This window comes from Moschus berezovskii, chromosome 26 (genome assembly GCF_049115385.1).
Source record: "Moschus berezovskii isolate FMDL1 chromosome 26, NW_MosBer_1.0, whole genome shotgun sequence".
NCBI lineage: Eukaryota > Metazoa > Chordata > Mammalia > Artiodactyla > Moschidae > Moschus > Moschus berezovskii.
Genome location: NC_142485.1, coordinates 44,508,082 through 44,533,561, shown reverse-complemented (window position 1 = coordinate 44,533,561; position 25,480 = coordinate 44,508,082). Strand labels below are relative to the sequence as shown.

Genomic DNA, 25,480 nt, shown 5'->3' with positions numbered 1-25,480 from the left:
TCCCTTCTGGGGGAAGGGATTCCTGATTCCTATTCTAATTCCTGTCCATTTTCCTGTAAACTTCCTTCTTGCTGTTTTCTCTTATTCTAGCAGCTTTCACTTTTTGTTTTAAATCTCATTTAAACTTCACAACAGCCCAGTTAGAGGCGTGGTAAGCTTCGTTTTGCAGGCTTATGAAAACCGGGGCTCCGGGACTTGCCCAAGGTCAGGTAACACGCTGCCGAAAGCGGGAAGGAAGCCAGGTGGTCTCCGGTTACCCGTGAGGCGGCTTCACCCTAGGCCGTGGTAACTTTCCTTCCCCCTGGCTATCCAAATATGGACAACATCGCTAAATTTTCCAGTTCACTGCAGGTTGTGAGAGCCCCGTTTCCACTGAACCATTCTCCTTCCTCATTCCTGGGCTGGTGCGGTCTGTGCGTGGCTGGGAGCGGACTCGCGAAGGCGGCCAGACCCCCTCCCCCTAGGTTTAGATAGAAAGACACTTCTTCTGGACCTGGGGACGCCATGGGGGCCCTTCCTCCCTGCGAAGACAGCCGCACGTTCCTCTCCGGGGAAGGGCGCGAGTGGAAAGGTGGGGGCCGGTTTAGGTGCCCGCGATAGCAGGAGGGGCACTCAGCCCAGTGACACTCAGGCCAGCATGTAGGATACACACGTCTCCGCGTCCTCTGCGCCGCACGAGCATCCGGGGTGTGGAGACTTCACCCCGTCCACGAATCCCTCGCACCATGCGCTCGCGTGCTATTCCTCCCTCTCCCGAGCCTGCCGCGCTGTGCCGGGTGTCTGGGTGCGCGTCGGACCAGCTCGCTGAATTTCCAGCGCCCGGAGCACCTGCTCGGCGCGCAACCGGGAGGTCGCTGCCCCCGGAGACCGCTCGGGAGCCTCAGGTCCCCCGCCGTCCCCGCGTGACCCGCCGATCCCCGCGCAACAGTTGGCGGGCCGGGCGGTGCGCGCGCTCCCCGGGCCGTGCGCGCCAGGCGCGCCGGGCGGCAGACGCGGGCAGGGGTCGCGGCGTGGAAGCCTGGAGCTCCCCCAGGCGCGGGCCCGGCCCCTCTCCAGATGCTGCCGCGCGCCGGCCGCCCCCCCGTGCGCCAGTGCCTCCCCGGGCGCCCAGTGCGCAGGCGCCGGCCGTGAGGAGCGACCGTGCGCCGGGCTCCAGCCGGTCGTAGTGGCGGTAGCGGCGGGGACCCGGGGACTGGCGGACTGACGGGCGGACGGGCCATGTCGCCCCGCAACTGCTGAACTGGAGCGCCCGAGGATGTCTGCGCTGAGGAAGGTGCGAGCCGCCGGGGCCGGAACCGCGCTGTGACGGGGCTCGGGGCGCGAGAGCCGTCGGGGGTTGGGGGTGGGGGGCGAGGGCGGCCCGGCGGGACGGACAACTGGGACCCCGAGAGGGCGCCCGGGTGGGGGACGAGGATCCCGAGGCAGCCTGTGCGCCGGGTCCCCTCACCCTGGGCTGCCGGGTGTGCGGGAACGGGCGCAGAGCGGGGCTTCGCTGAGGGGTGACATTCTCAGCTCGACCAGGCAACCTGGGGGACCAGCGGAAACCCGGGAGGGAGCTGCACGCCGGGCTCTGGCTGGGCACCGCGAGGGGATGGGGCGGCAGGCAGCAAACGGCGCCCCCTCCCCCGCCCGGCGCAGGCGGGGGACGCCGACAGCCCCTGGGAAGGCGAGGATGGCGCCCGGAGCCCGGGCTTCGCGCGGGGGGCGCGGGGGGCGCGCAGCAGGGAGGCCGGAGGGGTCGCTCGAGCCGGGGCGCGGCGCCCGAGGCGCCCGGGGGGCTGGTGGAGCGCGCCGGGAGTGTGGCTGCAGGCTCTCCAAGTGGGAGCGGAGCGCGGGGGCTTTTTCGGGGTGGTTGCTAAGCGAGGCGCTACCCGGCGCTGGATTCTGTAACCAAGCCTCCCCCGGCAGCGACTGTTGCCGTTCTGGGCTCGCTCGCTAACGGTAGCAGGAGAAATAAGGAAGATGTCATTATTACAGCCTGGGCGGCGAGGGGTGGGGGCGGCGGGCACGGGGGCCACCTGGAGGGCCAGCTGGGTGCCAGGCGCCCGGCCCCCGTCTCCAGCGTGCGGCGCCGAGAGACGCGGAGCAGAGTGGACGGGACCCTGCGGGGGCTGGGCGGAGAGTCGGGGGTGGGGAGGGGGCGGCGGGGCGCACAGCCCCCGGCCCCGCGGGTGTGCAGGGGGAGGGCGGTGAGAATGAGCTCGGAGGGGGGGCGACCTGCGTCGGAAACTCAGGAGTCGCTTCTCCGGCGCTCGCGCTTCTCAAGAACGTGGTCAGGTCTCCTGCGTGTCGTTTCCCCAGAGGATGGCGACTCGGCCGGGCTCGGGATTCGGAACTCGGGACTTGTCCGTGCGGCTGGCTCGTATCGATCAAAAATAAAGCGATCGGCAGCGAGTCCTTCCTGTGATTAATTCTGCCAGCATGGGCTGTGGGTGGTTTTGGAGCCGGAAATGTAAAGCGCACCTGCTGTTTCTGGCATCCGAAGAGGATTTCTGACTAGGACTCTCCCGAGGGGCCTCAGCCCCCGGGGTCTTGGGCCTGTGCCCATGGCCACCAACTCGCGCGTCCTGTTGGCCACTGTGTCTGATTGGAACTCGCGGGCCTGGTGATTATGACTTAAGGAAGACTCTTATTTGAAGATGTAAATCGATTTTTATTAGTTATTAGAAAATGCCCCAGCGTCTCAGCGTGGCCTGACGGACCCCAGCCTCGTCCAGAAGGACCCTTTCTCTGCCTCGAAGCCGACACCACAGAGCCCTCTTCTCTCCCCCTACACCTTGGAAGGAGCGTTTGGGTTTGAGTTAAGGTGCAACATCGTTTTCATTTAAACTTCCTTTATATTCTCCGTAAAAGATAATAGGTAACCAAGGCAAAAAATGGTGAAATGAAAAAATGGTAATTTTTGGCAGGTCAAGTTGTTACTCTGGTGTTTTAAAAAAAATGCCATTAATCAGGATTTTCCAGTAGCCAAATTGTCTTGTGCAGGCGGCTGGGTGACTCACAGATTTGGCTCTGATAGTAATTGTAGAGTGTATGTACCATTTCCTTTTAGATGGTGTGACTTTCTCATTGCTTGGAAGGGAACAAATTAGAATATTTTATGCCCCGCATCTGGCAGCAGGACCAGCAGGCTGTGGGGGACACTTTCTACTCCGCACATCTGGGCTGGGAGAGTTCTGGCCCCAGTGGATGAAGCAACAGCGCTGTCCTGGAGCCCAAGGCCCCTCACCCCCCTTCCAGGTCCCCCTGGGCTCTGGTCAGTGTTCAACCAGTGGGGGCCTGCTCTGTGTGCCCACGCCTCTCCAGTCCTCTTGTGCTTTCCTTCCCCAGTGTCCTCTGCTCTTGGTTAAGAAATACACCCTGGATGACTTGCCCTAGCGACCAATCATGTTGTATCTGCATATTACATTTCAAGTTAAAGAGCAATGTGAATTCTGTGTAAATAACCCACGGTGATGAAGTAACTAGCAGCACAGAGATGTTTTCTGAAATATGTATTCTATTTGACTTTATACAAAGTGATGCTGCTAGAGACAGAAATAAACGTGTATTTATTCACCAGTGTGTTAGTGCCTTAGGTTTCTTGTGTTGCAGATGAATTAATAGCAATGTATCTTATTTTTAGAGAATTCAGATGCTTTTGCATCATTTCTCCCCAGTGACAGAATGTGTCCCCCTATGGCAGTCTAATGCTTCTCTCACTTTTGCCTATTTCACTTTTGAAATTGGTGGAAATTTCACATTAAACACTAAAAGTGAAAAAACATTGCAAAACTTGAGTCACATTGGATTCCAGATACCCTGAATCCAACCAGTTCTGAAACTAAATTCTAATATTGTAAAGACTGTGAGAGGACTTGCTATCCGTGTGTTTAACAGAGTGTCTTCTATCATGTCCCTACATGATGAAGTTGAAGAAATGCTGGCATTCTTTTATATTTGAGGAAAAACTTCATGATTTCTCAGTTCCTTAAGGAGCTAAGTGATACAAACTTTGATCATAGATTTTAAAGGGAAATTAATTAAATGTATTATTTATTGACCCTTGGAATGGATAGGCCATGGTCATTCACTGGATACAATAAAAATAACAGTGATTCATCATTTTGTCCAGATGGGAGGCATATTTAAAGCACTGGCAGCATGTTTGTTGTAAGAGAATTACAGGCCACCTAGCAGGAAGTTAGCGGGCAAAGCGCTCTCTGCAGTGAAACATCGTTCTGATCAACCACAGCTTTACATACAAGCTACTTTTATCTTGTAACCATATTCGCAGCAGATCACCAGCTTTTAACAGTAGATGTTGCGGTCTTCTGGGCACACGTGTCATGAAGACTAGCCCGATAGCGTCCTGTTTATTCATGGCAGACACTCTCGTTTTCTGGGAGATAATAATCACATGGGCTTTGGTGTTGCTGGGAAGGGCTGGGGGTGCAGAGCCCCCTAAACCCTGCATCTGCGGCTGGGAGTGCCTCCCCCTTCACAGCACCCTGGACTTAACTACCAACTACAGTTTGGTGTCAGTGCTAATCTGAGCAAAGACAGTGGGTGGGCATCCACGGCTGAGGCCAGCCCTTCCTTTCTGTAGGGGCCTGTGCGCTGGCCGCACCTGCCGTGAAGAGCCGTTCAGGCAGCAGCCCCGAGGCCCCGGAGGGTCCCCTGCCGTCAGCACCTCCCGCTTCCAGTGGTTCCCACATTCCCACAAGAGCGGCAGCTGGGGTTACTCTTCAGCGTACACACCCCTCTGGAATCATCCCCAGGAGCTTTTCCAGGACCCTGGTTCCTGAACATTTGTCTTTCTTGCTGAGTCTCTGAGGGGTTCGACTTGCCGGCCGAGTCCAGCCTCTGGCTGTGGTCCGCGCCTCCTGTTCTCTGGGATAACCGCGCGCCGACTTCCTCAGAGCAGGCCCGCTTTTCGGGTTAGGCTGTGGGGTCCGCCCCCTGCTCGGGGCAGGCTCCTAGTTGATAAGGAAGTCGGCCTCTTCCAGGCAGACGGTCTCTGGGAAGACGATGGCGTTTGTTCTCAGGTGAGAACGGTTTGAGGAGAGGAAAGCTTTGGGAGGCACATCTGAAAGGACGTCGGTCTGGGGTGGGGAGGCAGGGCGGGGGACTGTCTGGAGGGGAAGTCGGTGCCCAGTGCCCGGGACGGCCGGGCCGCGGTGGATGGATGCACTTTGTCCTAGGACGTCTCTGGTGTCCAGAGTCAGGGAGGGCCTGAAACCGTCCTTACTGCTTCGCTTTCAGTTTTGTCAACCAAGAAATCCCCTTTTGAAGTGGTTTTCTGTCCCGACTCCCAATGGGATGTAGAGGTTTTAGTTTCCCTTCCAGTTTTCTTTTCAGTGCTCTCATCTTGTCCTTCCCCCACTGACACCGTTCTCTGGTATCCCATTGTGTATACATAGGAAAAAGAAACAATAAAAATAATTTTTGCTAAAAAGGAATAAATGTTTGCAACCAGCCCTGCATAAAATCTTACACCCATGCATAAAATTGTATCAACATTGGTTAAAAAGTAAATCTATATAAATAAGAAAGTGAAGTGGCTCAGTCTCCATCTCTTTGCGGCCCTGTGGACTGTAGCCTACCAGGCTCCTGCTTCCATGGGATTTCCTAGGCAAGAATACTGGAGTGGGTTGCCATTTTCTTCTCCAGGGGATCTCCCTGACCCGAGGATTGAACCCAGGTCTCCCACATTGTGGGAAGACCCTTTAACCTCTGAGCCACCAGGGACGAAATCTAAATAAACCTTTGCAAATGTATGTACATATGTATGTGTTAGTTGCTCAGCCGTGTCCAACTTTTTGCGACCCCATGGACTGTAGCTCACCAGGCTCCTCTGTCCATGGAATTCTCCAGGTAAGAATACTGTAGTGGGTTGTCATTCCCTTCTCAGGGGGATCTTCCCAACCCAGGGATCGAATCCTGGTCTCCCTCATTGCAGACAGATTCTTTACTGTCTGAGTCAACAGGGAAGCCCAATGGTACTTGTAAATCTAAGTGCCATTATCTTTTTAAAACATGGGCCATACTCTGCACGAATGAAGAAAGTACAGAAATGATCTCCTGGGGCCCATAGAGTACACATTTTAAGCCAGGAAACATAAAATTATCCTCTTGAGCAAAACGGAAATTTGTCCTACCAGTTTTGTACAATGCCGACCAACAGCTTTTTATATTGGCTGTAGGTAGCAGTTAGGAATGAGGGTTCTGGAGTCAGAACCCTGGGTGGCTGAGTGGCACTGGCAGCTTATTTGCCCTCATTATATTTTCATCCCTCATCACTGCACAAGGGATACAGTATTAATGTGGTAGTGTTGTCAGGAGGATTAAATGAATTGATGAGCATGAGGCAATTGAAACAGTGTGCATAGTAAATGCCCAATACATGTCCACTATTTTGATCATGGAGAAGTAAGATTGGGGCCCAGGTTGAGCCATCCTGCATTGGGTGTAATCAAGCCACTCTCCAGTTTCCAATAAAACTTAGATATTACTGTTTCTAGTCTTCTTTTACTTTCTTATATATCTGTTTTTCCACCTCTTTCCAAAAAGTTTTTTGACTCGCCAACGAAAGGATGGGGTTGAAGACATGAAATAAAATAGAAATAGACAGTCAGAGCCAACAAGTATGGTAACCACAGGGGTTAACATAGTCCTTTGAATCTGAGTTTCTGGGATGTTGTTCAGTTGCTAAGTTGTGTTCAACTCTTTGCAACCCCATGGACTGCAGCATGCCAGGCTCCCCTGTCCTTCACTGTCTCCTGGAGTTTGCCCATTGAGTTGGTGATGCCATCCAGCCATCTCATCCTCTGCTGCCCCCTTCTCCTCCTGTCCTCAATCTTTCCCAGCATCAGGGTCTTTTATAATGAGTCAGCTCTTCCCATCAGGTGATCAAAGTATTGGAGCTTCAGCTTGGGCATCCTGGAAGCCAAATTGACAAAAGCTGAAGTCACAGCCCTCACGCCATTCCCTTATTGAGTGGGCACTGCAGACTCGTTTTTCAGTGAAGAAAATATTTTTTTGAGTGCTGAATCTTAAAAGATGCTCTCTTGGAAGACTTTGTGTACAGGAGTAGGGATATAGCATATACATCAGTTATACCAACACAGAAGTGTTTTTCACGATTTCAACAGACTTTGAAGAAAACCAAAAGAAAACACACACCGACACCCCACAAGAGGGGCAGTGACCTTTTCCTTATATTTCCACATTCCCTCCATGACCAGATGGGAAACTGTGGGCTCGGGAGCCGTACTCTGGGCTCCAGACCTTCCCCTGGTCTGTTTCGTGAACCGTTGATATTGAGTTCACGCTGTGTGTCTTAGGGACGATGAGGATTTCTTGGGTGGCCTTGACTGATGTGCACAGTGCTTTCAGGTCTTGGGTATGACTCTTGCCAGCAGAGGCATCCTTGCCGCGTCTCCCTCTGTGCTGCCTGCTCCCAGTGTGCCCGGCCAACCGCCCACTCGCCCGCCCCAGGAAGGGGAGCTCCAGGCCCCAGGGGTGTGGGAGCTGCTTCCACAGCCCTCCTACTGCTTCCCTGTGCGTCTGTGATGAGGGGGCCCCCCCACACCTCTTGAGGGGACCCCTGTCCTTGTAGAAGGACAGCTTGCCGGCCCAGTCCCACACCTGCCTGTAAGAGGACAAAGGGCACTCTCCTCACCGTGCCTTTCCCAGACCAACCTGGCATACCCTCCTCTCCTGTCACCACGGCCCCAGCTTGGTGGGAACATGCTTCCTCACCATCTCTGGTTTTCCTTGTGTTTATCGTCTCAGACCTTGAGCTGTTTGTCCCCAGACCCTTGACGTCAGGACACGTCTGCCAGGAGAAGCGGGGAACGCACCGGTCCCCCCGTGGATCGCATCACTCAGTGAACTTTCAGGGGACACGAGAATCCACAGCCGGCTGACCCCTTCACACCCCCAAGAGAGGTTCCTCAGTTACCTAGGGCTTCTCTGAGTTTTGTGAATCTCACTGAGACAGGAAACCTTATAAGCACGGCAGTGGATTTGCCTGTTTGATGAAGTCTTTGGCTCTTTAACAATAATTTCCGGGAGAGAATTCCCTGGTGGTACAGTGGTTAGGACTCTGTACTGCCAAGGGCCCGCATTTAATCCCCAGTCGGGGAACTAAGATCTCATAAGCCACAAGGCATGCCCTCCCCCCAAACCCAAATAATTTCCATTTTCTGACCTTCCTTGTAATACTTTAACAGTTTCTAAAGAGATTTCTGAATATCTGTTTTCCAATTCTATGAGAAACTTAGTACAAGATCTGTATTATAGATGCTTTAGAAGTTTCCATAAACAGGTAGATGCTGTCCTTCAAGCTTCTGCTGTGGCTGTTGTAGAACACTCCTGTGTCTACTGCATAACTATCTAGACTATTACTATGGTTACAACTCAGTCGTCTCTGACTTTGGGACTCCACGGACTGTAGTCCACCAGGCTCCTCTCTATGGGACTCTCCAGGCAAGAATACTGGAGTGGGTAGCCTATCCCTTCTCCAGGGTATCTTCCCAACCCAGGAATTGAACCGGGTTCTCCTGCATTGCAGGTGGATTTTTTACCAGCTGAGCTACCAGGGAAGCCATGGTTAGAAGCAATACACAATAAAGTATGGCTCCAAGTTGTGAAAGGTTGGTGCTGCAGCTCTTTAAAGCAACCGAATAGTATTTTTTAGTCTTCAGTTCATCCACTTGCTTGTTTCTCTAGTGTTATTGTATTAAAAGTCACGGCAGGCATTCAATTAAAAAAAAATCTTCTTTTGCATATAACTAGTCTCTACAGTTTCACGTCTGGAAGTGAAATTCACTTAGGATTATATCCTAAGGAAATAATCATGAATTTATAGGAAATTAGCTAAACAGAGGTTCACTTCTGGTTTGTTTTATAGTAAAATATTGGAAACTAACAGTAACCTGAGATTAGATAAATTCATTATGATGTAGCACATTGTAACAAAATACACATCCATTAAAAAGGTGAAACTTAAATATTTGAATTTGAGCGAACTGTGGGAGATGCTGAAGGACAGGGAAGCCTGGTGTGCTGCAGTCCATGGGGTCGCAAAGAGTTGGACACGACTGAGCGACTGAACGACCACAGCAGGGTGTCCGCCTCCCGTTAAATGAAGCTCGCAGGTGGCCAGACAGCAGGTGGGCCGTCCTTGTCCCTCTGCTTCCCTGAGGCTGCCGTGCAGGCGACACAGCGGGGCGTCTGGAAAGACCTAGCAGCTGGTGGAGAGGGGGGCAGGGGGGTCACCAAGTTGCATCGGCACCTTGCTTGGGGTGCAGGCTTCATCCCAGAGCCATCTGCACCATTCAGTGCCACCTGCCACCCGCGTGGCAGGGTCCTCTCTCTTGGCTCAGCCTTGCTGCTCCCTCCGAGCTGTTCCCTGAGCTGTTGGCTTGGGAGGCCCGGTGTCGGTGTTGGGGCCTTTGCACAGCCTTTGTGTGTGCTCAGTGTTTGTCAAGGATGTGCACTCTGTGGGGGTCCACTGTCTGGACCCTCTGCTGGTCCCTCTGCTGTATCAGAGGCCCACGGAAGCACTTGTGCAGTATCGTGGCAGGAGCTGGCTTCTGGGTCGTGTTGAATCGGGACAGATTTTCTTGGTCCCCAGGTGGTCCTTCCATAGACAGGCTCTGTCTGGTGGCTCTGCCTCTGTCATCCTCACCAGCCAGGACGGGGAGAGGTTGGGGGACCACACAGCGTGGTCCTGATCCCGTGGCCTCTGTCATGTGCCACGCGCATCTCAAGGGAGGTGGGAAAGAAGAGGAAAAGCTTTGCAGTCAGCTGACTGTTTCTGTGAAATATTCCTCGTTTCTTTTCTGGAACTTCTCCAGAATCTTTGCCTCCTATCCCATCAGCCCTGATGAGTTCCAGTAAGAAGGACAGACCTTGTTTGGGTTTAGGTTCATCTTCAGCCGCTCCTCAGACCGTGTCTGGTGTCCCCGAGGCCATGCAGACAAGGTGGCACCATGGGAAAAGCTGGGGAACAGCTGATTATCATCAGAAATCAGAGAGGATGACTGTCTGGGCATCACCAGGAGCGTCTGTCACATGGCTCGTCTGAATTTTAAACTGCCTGGGACACATAATACTGTAATTGAATAATGTCTTAAAGGAATTTTGGTGCATCCATGCAGTTAAAGGTTGCAGAACTGTTACAATGTGAACGGGACCCACTGGACTCTAGACCTAATCCACCTTTGATCAGTCATCCACCTTGGATTCATCTGATGGAATTCAAGTGTCAGTTTCTTAAGCTCCAGAAACAAGCGTGGCTCACTTCAGCACAGCGGAACCGACTGGCAGGACCTGGACTTGCTCTCGGCCCAGACGATGCTGAAGACGCTGGAGAGAGAGGAGCCCTGTGGCAGGCTGAAGGAGCCTCTCCAGCACCCGCGAGCTCTGTCCCTGCCTCACCCTGCGAGGCCTGGCGTCCCGGGACTGCTCCTGCTAAGCTGTGGAGGTGGGGGTGTTGGTGGGCCAGGGGACATATCCATGCCACCCTGTGACCCAAGGTGGGGCCCAACCTGGCCTTTCCCAGCAGAGCACTGGAGTCCAGCAGGGTGGGTGGGGGCGGGTGCAGACGAGAGATGGGGTGTCTTGTGTCATCCTCCAACATGCCTCTATTTTTACTCACGTAGGGGTATTGGGAGAAACCAAGGGCTGCACTGTTGGATGTCCAGCAGGGTCCCCAGAGATGACTCCGGTTACGATGCATGAGCAGTACACACAGCCCTTTCTCTGTTCTAGGTTTAGGATGTGCTTTGGAAAGCATTCAGGGTTCTCCTGGTAAACAAGAATAGGCAAAACCTGAGGTCAGCACATTGTTGTCAGACTCGTAATGCATTTCCTTGGCTACCAGATCCTCTCTTCGTTACATGTATTCCACTTTTGGAGACTCATCTTTCCTGTGATGTTTTTTGTTCTCTCATAGCTGGTGGTGAGTTGCAGGCTGTTTGGGCTGCTTTCACACATTTTTTTTTTTTTTAATGGTCATCTACTCTGCTAAATATTTATAAATTATAGATCTGTACAAATTAATGACTTGGAGGTCACAACTCCATAACTTAGAAATAATTACAGTTTGTGTCTTGCTTCTTTCCCATCTCATGTTTTAAACCAAAATTGGGAACTAGCCTTTTTTTTTCACTTTATATTCTTTTCTGAGAATTTGTCCAAATTTTCAAAATATTCTTTGACAGCTTGATTTTTCTTAAGTTTTTATTTATTTATTTTATTTTTGGGTACATTGAGTCTTTGTTGCTGTGCTAGGGCTTTCTCTACTTGCAGAAAGCAGGGGCTACTTTCCAGTTGCAGCGTGTTGGCTTCTCCCTGCAGTGGCTTCTCTTGTTGCGGGCTGCAGGGTCTGAGGTGTGCAGGCTTTGGTAGCTGTGGTGCACCGGCTTTGTAGCTCCGAGGCATGTGGGACCGTCCCAGACCAGAGATCGAACTCGTGTCTCCTTGACAGGGAAGAATTGCAAGGTGGATTCGTAACCGTTGAACCACCAGGGTAGATTCTTAACCATTGGATCAGCAGGGAAGCCCTTAGACAATTTGATTTCAATTGAAGTATTAATATAATATTCTGGTATGCAGTATTATTCAGCCACTCCCCTATTGCTCAATGTTTAAGTTGCTTACAGAGATCTCTGGTCATCTGTGATTAGTATCTTTTTTAGTGTTTTCTGAATGTCTATATAATTTTTCTCTAGTAAATTCCTAGAAACAGAATTATTGGGCTAATGGCTATATCTCATGCAATAGGGCAGCTGTAACAAGTTGCCATAAACTCAGGGCTTAAAACAACAGAAAACAAGAGACGCTCCAAATCAAGGATCCCAGAGCTGCGCTCCCTCTCGAGGGTGCACGAAAGGGTCTTGCCTGCCTCTGCCAGCCTCTGGTGCCTGACGAAGCTGCCGAGGCTACAGCATCATTCCCACCTCTGCCTGTCTCCATGGCCCATCTCCTCTCTGTCTGTGTTTCCCTTTCTTCCACCTCAAACCTCTCTTTGGTGGACACTTGTCATTGGATCAAGGACCCACTCAGACAATACGGGACTTTCTCCTCCTGTCAATGCTCTTAATTTAAACACATCTGCAAAGACCTCTTTTCTTTTTTTTTTTTTTACTTAAAAATAGTTGTATTTATATTCCACAATTTGCTCAAATACTGGTTTTCTTATAAACTTTCTACAGGATGTTTTTTAAACAAATTCTTCACATTGCATCTTGACTATGTACTTACAGAATTTCAGGGAAATAGTTCTGTGTGTTTTTATAGCTTAATTTGTACTAAAGGGATGGCAGGTGGTCACATGCAGTCCATGTGGGATTCTAACATGACATTTAGTGAGTTTTCTGATGTGGATCATCCCTTTGATGCCGAAGGTAATGCATCTGTTGAAAGAAGTGACTGTAGATTTGGATTACTGCTCTCTGCATCTTCCAGTTTTTCTGTGTTATCTTCCCAATTAATATGGAATCTTGTAACTCTGGGATTGGATGCCAAAATATTCCTTTGAAGCTTAGAAAAGTCTGGTTTTACTGGCGGATTTTCTCTTAATTCTGTCTTGGTATATTCATTATTTACATAATAACCAACTCTAATAAACTCTTGACCTCGATAGGTGTACGTAATTAGCACAACTGTTACACCTACAGCATCTGCATCTGGAATGAGTCCTGGGTTAGGTGCATCAGCCTGAAATACAAACATATGCCTTCCTGCAGGAACAGGGCCCACTAAAACAGAGTCTAAAACTTGATCGTATCCTTCACTTTCTGCAGAGCCCACATAGATAATTTTCCATTCCAGGTCTTCAGACAGGTCCTCGATGCACTTGAAGGTGATCTCGAACTGGAATGGGTTGTAGAAAAGAGAAGGGTTATCCAGCACCACTACATTGTTCACCTGAACCCTTGCCATATTTTGAAAAAAACACAAACAATGGGGACGGGGGGTCCTTGCGGCACAATAAAGTCCAGCGCGCGGCCGCTCCGGAGAGCGCAGACCCCCCGCCCCGGTGCCAGCCCGACGTCGTGCAGCGGCGACTTGAGAAACTTTTTTTTTCCTCTTTTTATTTACATGGGAACACTCCACAGTGTTTTGCAGCTTTCCTATTTCCAAGACCTCTTTTCCAAATAAGGTCACATGTAGAGATATCAGGGATGCATGGGGACACTCAAATACAGTGGGGATCAGTTCAGTTCAGTTGCTCAGTTGCATCCAGCTCTTTGCGACCCCATGGACTGCAGCACAACAGGCCTTTCTGTCCATCACCAACTCCCAGGGTTTACCCAAACTCATGTCCATTGAGTCTGTGATGCCATCCAACTGTTTCATCCTCTGTCGGCCCCTTCTCCTCCTGCCCTCAATCTTTCTCTGCATCAGGGTCTTTTCTAGTGAGTCAGCTCTTCACATCAGGTGGCTAAAGTATTGGAGTTTCAGCTTCAGCATGAGTCCTTCCAGTGAATATTGAGGACTGATTTATTTTAGGATGGACTGGTTGGATCTCCTTGCAGTCCAAGGGACTCTCAAGAGTCTTCTCCAACACCACAGTTCAAAGGCATCAATTCTTCAGTGCTCAGGTTTCTTTGTAGTCCAACTCTCACATCCATACATGACTACTGGAAACGCCATAGCTTTGACTAGACGGACCTTTGTTGACAAAGTAATGTCTCTGCTTTTTAATATGCTGTCTAGGTTGGTCATAACTTTCCTTCCAAGGAGTAAGCATCTTTTCATTTCACGGCTGCAATCGGCATCTGCAGTGATTTTGGAGCCCAGAAAAATAAAGTCAGCCACTGTTTCCCCATCTAATTGCCATGGAGTGATGGGATCAGATGCCATGATCTTAGTTTTCTGAATGTTCAGATTTAAGCCAACATTTTCCACTCTCCTCTTTCACTTTCATCAAGAGGCTCTTTAGTTCTTCTTCACTTTCTGCCATAAGGGTTGTGTCATCTGCATATCTGAGGTTATTGATATTTCTCCTGGCAGTCTTGATTCCAGCTTGTGATTCTTCCCGCCCAGCGTTTCTCATGATGTACTCTGCATATAAGTTAAATAAGCGGGGTGACAATATACAGCTTTGATGTACTCCTTTTCCTATTTGCAACCAGGCTGTTGTTCCATGTCCAGTTCTAACTGTTGCTTCCTGACCTGCATACAGGTTTCTCAAGAGGCAGGTCAGGTGGTCTGGTATTCCCATCTCTTGAAGAATTTTCCACAATTTATTGTGATCCACACAGTCAAAGGGCTTTGGCATAGTCAATAAAACAGAAATAAATGTTTTTCTGAAACTCTCTTGCTTTTTCAATGATCCAGCGGATGTTAGCAATTTGATCTCTGGTTCCTCTGCCTTTTCTAAAACCAGCTTGAACATCTGGAAGTTCACGGTTCACGTATTGCTGAAGCCTGGCTTGGAGAATGTTGAGCATTACTTTACTAGCATGTGAGATGTGTGCAATTGTGCAGTAGTTTGAGTATTCTTTGGCATTGCCTTTCTTTGGGATTGGAATGAAGACTGACCTTTTCTAGTCCTGTGACCACTGCTGAGTTTTCCAAATTTGCTGACATATTGAGTGCAGCACTTTCACAGCATCATCTTTCAGGATTTGAAATAGCTCAACTGGAATTCCATCACCTCCACTAGCTTTGTTCGTAGTGATGCTTCCTAAGGCCCACTTGATTTCACATTCCAGGATGTCTGGCTCTAGGTGAGTGATCACACCATCGTGATTATCTGGGTCATGAAGATCTTTTTTTGTCCAGTTCTTCAGTGTATTCTTGCCACCTCTTCTTAATATCTTCTGCTTGTGTTAGGTCCATACCATTTCTGTCCTTCATCGAGCCCATCTTTGCATGAAAAGTTTCTGTGGTATCTCCAATTTTCTTGAAGAGATCTCTAGTCTTTCCCATTCTGTTGTTTTCCTCTATTTCTTTGCATTGATCACTGAGGAAGGCTTTCTTATCTTTCCTTGCTCTACTTTGGAACTCTGCATTCCAATGGGTATATCTTTCCTTTTCTCCTTTGCTTTTCACTTCTCTTCTTTTCACAGCTATTTGTAAGGCCTCCTCAGACAGCCATTTTGCCTTTTTGCATTTCTTTTTCTTTTGCAGTGAACAGCTGGGATACTCACGTTCAAAGGGAACCAATATTCCAGGAACCTTTAAATTGCTGGTGGGCGACTTTTTAGACCAGAGCCTCCCACTGGCACTGACCTCGATGCTCCCCTTGCTGCTCCCTCACCAAGTATTGGAGAAGGGCTGTGAGTGTCGCCGTGAGTGTGGCACAGGAAAGACTTTGTGTGAGCAGCAGAGGAAGGGTCAGCGGGTTCGACTAGAGCTCGCTGGAGCCTGTGCACACCTGATAGAGCTCCAAGATGAGCCTGGAGCACCGTCCCATCCTTTGCACCCTGAAAAAATGGACTAATATACTCTATGTGCAAAAGTTTTCATGCCCGCATAGAAATGGATGGGGAAATAAACTGTAAATTGGTGAAGGGGTCCATAAATATTTGAGAATGAGAACCAGTAATGAATCGTAACAGAAAGGTAAGTTAAATCATCACTTGTAAAAAACTTATCAAACGGGTTGTTATTTTTAAAATGCTAATGACCACACATTTTCACCCTTGGGTTTTCAAGGCATCCTCTCATTTGCCTCAGTCAGTTTTCCCGGCTTGTTCCTAGATGCTCAGATTCCTCCTGGGCTTGCTGACCACAGAACCCTGTGCTCCAACTTTATAATTAATGTAGATTTCCTATTTCAAAGGTTTAACAGGATAGCATTTTAAAAAAGAATTGAAGCTGGCTAAATTTAGTGTCTGAAAAATGTCCAGACCGAAAATAGCTCTATTCCAAAACATCTGTCCCCAGGCCCAGACTGCTGGGCTCGGGAAAGGTGGCCGTTTCTGCCGGTCCCACTAGCAGACCGGTGTCCCCAGCCGGAGCCCTCACTGAGCGGGTGTGTGCTCCTTGCGTGTGCCGGCCTGCTGCGCGGGGGCGTGAGCAGCCCCGGTGCTGCGCTGCTTCTGACCCCGCCCTGATGAGCGGCGACGCGGATCCCTCTTCCCCTTCTTCTCTGGCCCTCCTGGCCCTTACTGCTCCTCACTCTTTGCCCTTCTGAAGACATTAAAAAAGATGAATCATAAGGTTCAAAAACATAAGGCTTTTGCTGGGATTCCTGTCCCTTTCTTCATTCTTATACTAAGTGTTAAATTCCTGCTTCGTCTGACATTTTTTCAAGTTGAATATCTTTTTTCCCTTTTCGTAAGAAGTAGCCTTCTGGTAGCCCAGGAGAAGGTTGTTCCTTCATATGTGTGGCATGGGGCTCTCGGGAACCTGGAGTTTGCATAGAGGCTTTCATGTCTCCTGCGGAGGATGGGGAGGGGGAGGAGGCGGAGGGGTGGGGTGGGAGGGGGAACAGTAGGAGGAAGTGGAGGGGGAGGGGAGGAGGAGGCGGGTGAAGACGTGCGTGTGGGCACCGCCCCCTTGGACGTCACTGGCAGGGCTCCCTGCTCAGTCCTCTCTTGTGACACTCGTGCACTCAGCATGGACAGACCTGTCCCTCTCGCTGCCCAGCTGTGTGGCACAGGAAGAGGTGAGGCCCCGTGAGTCTGCCGGCGAGCCAGCCGTGGGGTGGGGTGCCCCCTGCACTTGGCTCACCTTTGGAAGGACCTTGTCTGCGGCGGGTCGTGTGGAGAGCCAGGGCAGTGTCCCCCATACCTGGGCTTCAGGTGGGCACGGGGCCAGATGAGGGGTTGGGGGCCCTCAGCTGGCTGCTCTTCACCCCGTGCGGTCCAGGGGTGGGGATGAGCAGGGGGTATCTGGGAGCTGTGCTTCCTCTCTGCCTGGCTGGCTTCACGCTCTGGGTCCCTTGACTTAGGGCTGAGCACAGTGGACCCACGACGACGGAGGGGCCTGGATTCTTGGGAACCGACAAAGGGCTGCAGACGGTGGCTGTGAGGTAGTGGGCTGGTGGCGGCCCGTCTGGGCCCCTGCAGTGGGTCCTGGGAGGTGCTCACGGCAGGTCCCCTCACTGCAGCCTGGTGTGGCTACCCCTGCACCAGGCCTGCCTCTCGGGCTGCAGGACAGCCTTCCTCTCAAGTGTGTTGGTCCTCTGTCCATTTCAGTAGATGCCTGCTTATCCTGTTTGCCAAGGACTGTTGTCAGGAGTGTGGGCACACTCTCAGTCACTCTACTCTTACTGTTTCCCCCTAAACCCTCCGTCTGGAAAGAACACACCAATTACAGAGAAGAGCATCCTTTGACTTATTTGGGTCGAGTATTATCAGCTCTCTGCCACCAACAGGAGAACAGAGGCCTGGAGAGCTGGGGAGCCCTGGCAGCCAGGGGCCCTGGTGTGAGGCTCAGGCCAGGAGTAGCTGGCAGCCCTCAGACCCCAACGTCCTGGGGAGCCAGTACAGTGGCCACCTTGGTGGACCCTTCTCGTCCTCCGGAAGCCGACCTCCACACGAGCACCTTCCAAGGAAGAGAGACATCAGGTGAGGTCCAAATCCTGTCCCTTCTCCTTAGTGTTCCTCTGGGCTTCGCAGCCACGACTTGTGGATAATTCGGCTTCTCCATCTGAAATCGGGGTGTTGGATCTCGAGGAAGACTCCTGCGTCCACCTGGTCTACGCTTCCTTCTGGGACAGCAGAGCCTGGAGTGTCTGCAGGATCCCAGGTGTCGCTCAAGGTGCTTGGAAGTCAGGACAGAGTCTTGGGGAGTGAGACGTTCCTGCCGAGGCCACGGGGAAGGTGCTGGGAGAACCAGCCACCAGCCCAGAAGCTTCTCTGAATTCTTGATTCTCCTGCTCCAGTATTGTAAGGGTATAGAGGCTACCAACGTGCCAGGTGTGTCCTCTGAGATGATCCAAGATAATAAAATGACATAAATAATCATTATTTTCCTTGAGGCCTTTAAAAAAAATCTGTGCAGAGAACACTGTGTTTTAGGGCGTGCCACAGGTGAGCTGTGAGGGCATCTGTGTAGCTGTGAGGAGGTGGGTGTTGGGGAACCTTGACTCATGGGCCCAGCCCGAGTGGACACCTCATAGGGGACACTGCGTGCCTGAACTGGAGGAGGGGCTGGTGGCATTACTCACCTGGGAGGATGTGGTCCTGTGGGGCTGTGGGGTGGTCCTGGGGGTGTGAGAGGCACCCTTCAGTATATCTGAGCCAGCACCGCGGCTGCTGCAGGGGGGCCCCACCCCATGCTTCCAGCCCCTCTGTGCTCCTGGCAACCCTTAGGGTGTGGGCATCACTGCATGGCATCTGTTGGCAGCTCGTCTTCCAGATTCTGCCTAGTGGTGCTTCTGGGACTTTGTGCAAACAGGCCCTGGTTGAAAAGTCGGTTCCGTGCAGTCAGGAGGGTGGTGACCTGAGATCTACAGGGACTCCTGTGTGGCTTCCCCATGCCCTGTGTATCCTAAGCGCCAGCACCTCCAGGTGGAGCTGAACCTAGCTAGAGAGGGAGCAGTTAGGTCCTCTGTCCCCAGGGAGGAATCATCAGTGCTCAGAGCAGGAGGCTGGAGGGGTGTCCACCTCCCCACCAGGATAGGATGCATGTGTTTAATTGTCTGGTAAATCAACCAAGTAATTTGTAATAATCTGGGTAACTTTGGGTGAATTTCTGGAAACTTGCTGATCATGGGGTCTCAAAGCTGATCATACAGTCCTTTGAAAAATAACTTTTGGGTGCATACAAAAGAGGACATTAATGTTTATTACTGATGAATAATTCATTTCATGTGTTTTCTTGTAAATTCTCTATGTGCCAAAATTGTGCTCCACATTATGTATATTTTAGTAAATAAACCAGAAAGACAGTTCTGGTTGAGAGTCTGTGGAGGGAGGTAAATATTAAATGAATATAGAGCAATCGTATTACTAAAAGTGTTTTCATGCTCAAGATTATAATTCAGCTGGAGGGACCGCTGTGCCCAAGTATTGGTTCTCTGACCCATGTGGGTGGCCTGGAGGCTGGGGGCAGAAGTGGCACTTCTGATTCTGGGAAGAATGAACAGGAGTCAGGGGCAGAGTCGGGGAGTCTTCCAGACCTGAGGAATGGGGTGCAGGGGCATCAGGGATGAGCTGGGCTCTTGGCCTGAGCCAACAGGGGTGCAGGTCCAGCCCCTGAGGTTGGAGACCACCAAGTTCCTGTGTGGGAGAGTCCTCTGCTCTGTTTTCAAGTAGGATGGATGTAGTTTAATGTGCTTAAGAGAAATTTAAGACAATAACAAAATGCATGAATGTTAGCTTGCCAAACCAGCCTTGCTGTTTAGGTGTGAAGGTTGGGATCTACTTTTTCCCTTCTCCCTGGATCCATCTTCACATCCAGCCCACCCAGACACCATGCGTCACCAGGAAGAGATGTCTGTTGGCCTTGCGTTTCTCAGATGGGGAAACTGAGGACTGGCCCAGAATTAGAAGGAAGCCCCAGGCTAGAAGCTCCCCATGGGGCTCTGTGCCTGGCCACACCCTCACCACACTGGGCTCGAATTAGGAGAACGTTCTCACAGCAGCACCCCCACCCCACCCCGCCTCCAGTCTCTCTCAGCTTGAAGCCATCCTACACACAGCTGCTGGGGTAATCTTTCTAAAGCCATTTTTATCATGTCACTTCTCTGCATGCTGTTTTCTGTTGCCTTTTGTCAAATCCAGATTTCTCCTTCCTGGCTCTCAAAGCTTTCTGCAAAATGCCCCCTTTCTGAGGGTTTCCATTATGAGCCTTTATGGAACGTTTGCCCCAAAGTACTGCTCAGATTCCCTGTGGCTGTCTTACTGTTGCCTGCCACTGGGCCTTTGCACATGCCAGACCACCCACCTGGAAAATTTATCAGCCTGTTCCTTGTGTCACTTTTCTTTCTCGATGTGTGCCTGTTCTGCTTTTCTAACTCTGAAACCTCTTTCTCCTTGGAACTGACCCCTGTAAATGCTTCCTTCCCTGAACTCCAACTGTTCCTTCACTGTCTGCTTTCCTTTAGTAATTAGTTATTCATCTCATAACATTCAGAAGATGTCTTATGTAAGATACTTGAATCCAGCAAACCAGTCTTCATCTAATGATTGGCTGGATTTACAAAAATATACTAGGAAACCCCCGCCCTCCCCAGGAGGTTACTTAAAAAAAAAATAGCTTCCTTTATGTACTGGGAGTGATGCAGTTACATGAGATTTATTTCACAGTGGGGCTAGGCTTCTTCTGAGAGTTGTCACACCCGTGTTTGATTGGCTGGTGGGATTCCTGAGAGTCCTAAGCATGATACCCAGCTTGGACCCCCCTCCGTCTGCATCCCACGCTTTGCTGTGCCGACTTCCCAGGCAGAGCGGCCCCCAGGTGGGGGCAGCTTGCAGCCCTGCACTGCTGCATCTCAGATCAGATGTCCTTGATTTGAAGACTGTGTGTCTTTGACTTCCCGGGTTAGGACGCATGCTTTTCGCAGAATCTACATGGTGTTGAGGCTGGTGAGAAGCTGTGTGCAGCTCCCTGGGGCTCTGCGTCAAGTTCGCCGTGTGGTCCTGTCTGTTCTTTGTGCTTGAGGCCAGCAGGGTGAACACACCAGTCTTCCTTGAGGGAACGCCCCGCAGCCTCGTTATTGTCACCCTGGTTGGGCAACTGCCTGGTGTGGTGGCTGCCGAGTGAGGACCAGAACCGGCTGAGTGCACTTGACCATGACATCTGGGCTTGACCAACCCTCTCTGAGCCTCAGTGACAAATCTGTGAAATGGGGATGAGGATAATTTCTCACTTGACAGATGGTTGTGAAGATAAAATTGGGGTTACTGAGACCTGGGGGGCAGGCAGCAGGCCGGCGGGCATGGGGCTGGGGCTGACACGCAGGTCTTTCTTTTGGCCACACTCCCCATGGACAGCTCTGCCCTGCTCCTGAGTTCTGTTTGCACACTCATAGTGAAAGCACTTTTTACCATACAGAGAGCTATATTTATAAGTAACTCTGCATAGCCCATATTTATGGCAAAGCAATTTTGAATCACTTTCCAAATTTTCTTCGTTTCAGTCAGTTCAGTTCAGTCGCTCAGTCGTGTCTGACTCTTTGTGACCCCATGAATCACAGCACACCAGGCCTCCGTGTCCATCACCAACTCCCGGAGTTCACTCAAACTCATGTCCATCTAGTCGGTGATGCCATCCAGCCATCTCATTCTCTGTCGTCCCCTTCTCCTCCCGCCCCCTAACAATTTCTGACTTTTTATTAGAATGTCTTTTATTTTTATTGTTTAAAGATACTATCTGTGAGCATTTTTGTTTGAAATCATGAAACAACTTGTCCTCTGAACACATCAGAAGTTCACAGGCTGAACTGAGAACTTTCAGAAAATGTGAGTTTCCAGGATTCTCTCAAGGCTCTGCCCTTGATGGCTTCGTCCTTAATGGGTGTTCCCCGTGGGGTGTGGGGCCAGGCCCACCTCCCTCAGCGCCGTCAAGGAGATGGTGAGCAGATGGGTGGGGGTCTGGCTTGAACTTCCTGGTGGCCTTACGGCGGCCCTGGCTCCTGCAGGGCTGTATGGGGTATTCTCTTTGCAGGCGCACGCTTGGCCCCCTCTCAGTGCAGCACTGCTGCTCCCGGTTGTCCACGCTTCCCGCTCCAGGTGGGGCAGGGGGCTCACAGTGAAGGTGGCTGCGTGTCTTCTGGGTAGAGAAACCACTCACCTCTTCTGGTTACGTTAACTCACGCTTCCCACGTCGAGGTTATTTACTCACAACCGATCAGTCACTCTGCTGATGGCCCATAAGCACCCCAGCCCCTCATTTCTCCTGGTCCCCACCTCCCCAGCCAGCTCACTGACTCTGGCTTCACACTCCATGTGTGTGGATGGAACTGGAGTAGGTGATTCTGGTTGTTGAGTTATAAACATCCATTTCTCTTCCTCTGTAGTTCTCTGGGTTTAATTATTCATCAAGATCGTATCTAGGTTACTTATACTGTGATCATTATTTTCCAACCTTGTTGTAGAGACAGTGGGGGTTCTCGTTCCACTGCTAAACCAGCATGGCAGATGCCATGTGGGCACGTACCCCCGAGTCCACCGAGACAGGTGCCGCCCTTGACAAGTCCTTAGCTAGGCCAGCGGATGAAAGGCAGATGACTCAAGTCAGTAAAATCGGAAGTGGAAGAGGAGATATTATGATGGATGCCTAGAAATAAGAGGATCATTGGGGATTTAAAAAAAAAAAAAACAATTCTATGCCAACAAATTGGACAACCTAGAAGAAAATGGATAGATTCTTAGAAACATACAATCTGCCAGGACTGAATCAAGACGAAATAGCCTGATCAGACCATTAACAATAAGGAGATTGAATCAGGAATCAACAACCTACCAGCAAAGAAAAGTCCAGGATCAGATGGCTTCATGGCTGAATTCTACCAGGTACTCGAAGAACTCAACCAGCTCTTTCTTAAACTTTTCTAAAAATGGAAGCAGGTGAAACATTTCCAAACTCATCTTATGAGGCCAGCAGCATCACCCCGACACCAAAGCCAGACAAGACCCCACAAGAAAAGCAAAGCAGGCTGCCTCTCTGTTGTCGTGCATGCTAAGTCACTTCAGTCGTGTCCAACTCTTTATGACCCCATGGACTGTAGCCTGCCCGGCACCTCTGACCATGGGATTCTCTAAACAAGAATACTGGAGTGGGTTGCCATGCCCTCCTCCAGGGGATCTTATAGACCCAGGGATTGAACCTGTGTCTCTTACATCTTCTGCATTGGCAGGAGAGTTCTTTATCTGAAGATGAGGGCCTGGACCTGTAGGTGCTGGAGGCTTCAAGGCAGGTTCGGGGTGAATGGGTGGCTCTGGCCTGAGGCCCATGGTATCAGACAGGAACAGGTGGCAGGATGCTGTAACCGGGTGTCACCTGTATCAGAAGTCTTCTTAGTATTTCCTTCAAATAAAAACTCAGTGCTACGTTTGTACTTTCTGTATACACTTTGAAGTAACAATGAAGAATTTTCTTTAGGAGGAAAAGCTCAACTCTTATCTCCTATTCTTGCTTCTCAGGTTTGTTATTTAATAAACATTTAAAAACTAATTACTTTTAATATATATCTTTACGTATGTCTTAAAGTAATATTTGCACATACGTAACATAGTCAGGGCTATGGTTTTTCCAGTGGTCATGTACAGATGTGAGAGTTGGACAGTGAAGAAAGCTGAGTGCCGAAGAATTGATGCTTTTGAACTGTGGTGCTGGAGAAGACTCTTGCGAGTCCCTTGGACTGCAAGGAGATCCAACCAGTCCATCCTAAAGGAGACCAGTCCTGGGTGTTCATTGGAAGGACTGATGCTGAGGCTGAAACTCCAATACTTTGGCCACGTCATGCGATGAGCTGACTCATTGGAAAAGACCCTGATGCTGGGAGGGAATAGGAGCAGGAGGAGAAGGGGATGACAGGATGAGATGGCTGGATGTAATCATTAACTCGATGCACATGAGTTTGGGTGAACTCCAGGAGTTGGTGATGGACAGGGAGGCCTGGTGTACTGCGATTCATGGGGTCTCAAAGAGTCGGACGTGACTGAGCGACTGCACTGAACTGAATTGAACATATGGACAAACAGTGGAAAGTGTGTGTTAGTTGCTCAGTCATGTCTGACTCTTTGCAACCCCATGGACTGTAACCCACCAGGCTCCTCTGTCCATGGGATTCTCCAGGCAAGAATACTGGGGTGGGTTGCCATGCCCTTCTCCAGGGGATCTTCCCGACCTAGAGATCGAACCCAGGTCTCCTGCATTGCAAGTGGAGCCACCAGGGACGCCGCAAACAGTACAAAGTAAAGAGCAGCAGGGTCTTGCTCCACCTCTTTCAGCCCCAGGCCCAGGAGAATCAGTGGTAACTAGTTTTAAATAGACTTTATATTTCAAAGCAGTTTTGGATTCACAGAACGCTGAGAGGAAGGCAAGTGATTTCTCACATACCATACCATTGTCCTGCCATGCACAGCACCCACCGTCATGAATGTCCCCGCCAAGCAATGCATCTTTACAACTGATAAGCTCCATGCACGTGTCACCACTGCCCAGAGTCCGTGGTTCACATTAGGATTCTCTCTTGCCATTGTCCATTCTGTGGGTTTGGACAAGTGTATAATGGCATGTATTCATCATTATAGCGTCCCACAGAAGTTTCATTGTGTGACTCACTTTTTACTGTGTATTTTCAGGTCTTCACAGATGATTTCCATGTCTCCTAGTTAACCTACTCTAGACATTGTCAACTGTTTACCACGTCTTCCCCTTCCCTCCATATAACCCGGTTACTTCTGCTGGGTTCTTCTCTCTGCTGACTCGTTAGCCTTCATGGATAAGCTCCACCTTCTTCCTTATTCTGTTGGCTCTGGTGGTGTCACGTGACATCCATTCTGTGCTGTGAGGCATCAGCACCCTCAGTTACTCACTTTCAGCAGCATTTGCCAAGGGTGAGTCCATTTAAGTTCTGCTTAGAAATCATAGTTAATTTTCCTGCTTCTCCTATGAGCTGAAGACGGACAGTAGCCTTTTGGAGTTGTTGTAAATGCTCCAGGGGCCGTTGCTCAGAGAGAACCACCCTCCTTGGTCCTTCATCAACTGACTGGCAGGCCGGAGGTTTTCTTCCAGAATCTTTGTTCTGATTTTTTTCAAAACCAACTGCTTTCTGGGTGTGAAGTGCAGCCTCACCCTTTTAACTCTTCTCTTGGCTGTTTTGACCTACACTTCCTCAAAGATCTTGTCTTTCTCTGTCTCAACTTTTACCTTCCTTTAGTTGGTGCATGTCTTCAAATAATTTCCTGAGAAAATACGAGTTGAAGATAACTTTTCTGGTCTTGTGCATCAGAAATGCTGCCCTCATTATGTGTGAAAGTTTGACTGGGTATTGAATTCCAGTGTCAAAATAATTTTGTCTAAGAATTTTGAAGGCCTTTTCCTATTGTTTCCTGTAATTTAGTGTGGAAAGTCCAGTTCTGTTTCCTTTGCTATAGCTGACTTCTTTCTGGACATTTTTAGCTTTCTCTTATGTTTGTGTTCTAAAGATTCACATACATGGGTGTAGGTTTTTCCCTGTTTCAGTCAAAATGCTGGGCCATGTGGATGCTTTTGGTCTGAAATTATGTGATCCTGGCTTTTGTAAACTCTCATGTACTGTATCTTTGATAATCTATTACCTTCAGTTTCTATTACCATCTATTTCTTCTGTTATTTTTTTCCTTTCTTTTCTGTTTTATCTTTCTGAAACTCTTCTTCTTCAGATGTAGGACCTTCCCCAAGTAGACTCTTAGTGTCCTATGTCTTTTCTATTATATACTTTTGAGTCTTTTTTATATTTTTGTGTTACTTTCTGGTAAATTTTCTCAATACTGTCTTCTATCAAAATTTTATTCTCGGCATTTTTCAGCTTCTAAGACTTCTTTTTGCTCTGTTTCTTTCTTCATGGCCCTCCTCAGACTTCTCTGTGGAGACT

The 25,480-nt window shown here is 50.0% G+C and overlaps 1 protein-coding gene and 1 pseudogene across 1 annotated transcript in view; one reads left to right on the top strand and one right to left on the bottom strand.

Moving 5' to 3' along the window:
• Window positions 1-25,480, top strand: part of DLGAP2 (DLG associated protein 2) — a 690,510-nt gene continuing 665,030 nt past the window's right edge. Inside the window, exon 1 of the mRNA XM_088832602.1 lies at window positions 1-1,273. The gene's annotated coding sequence lies outside the window, so the exon portion shown is untranslated. The remainder of the gene's footprint in view (window positions 1,274-25,480) is intronic.
• LOC129549273 (histone chaperone ASF1 pseudogene) lies at window positions 12,160-12,950 on the bottom strand (annotated as a pseudogene).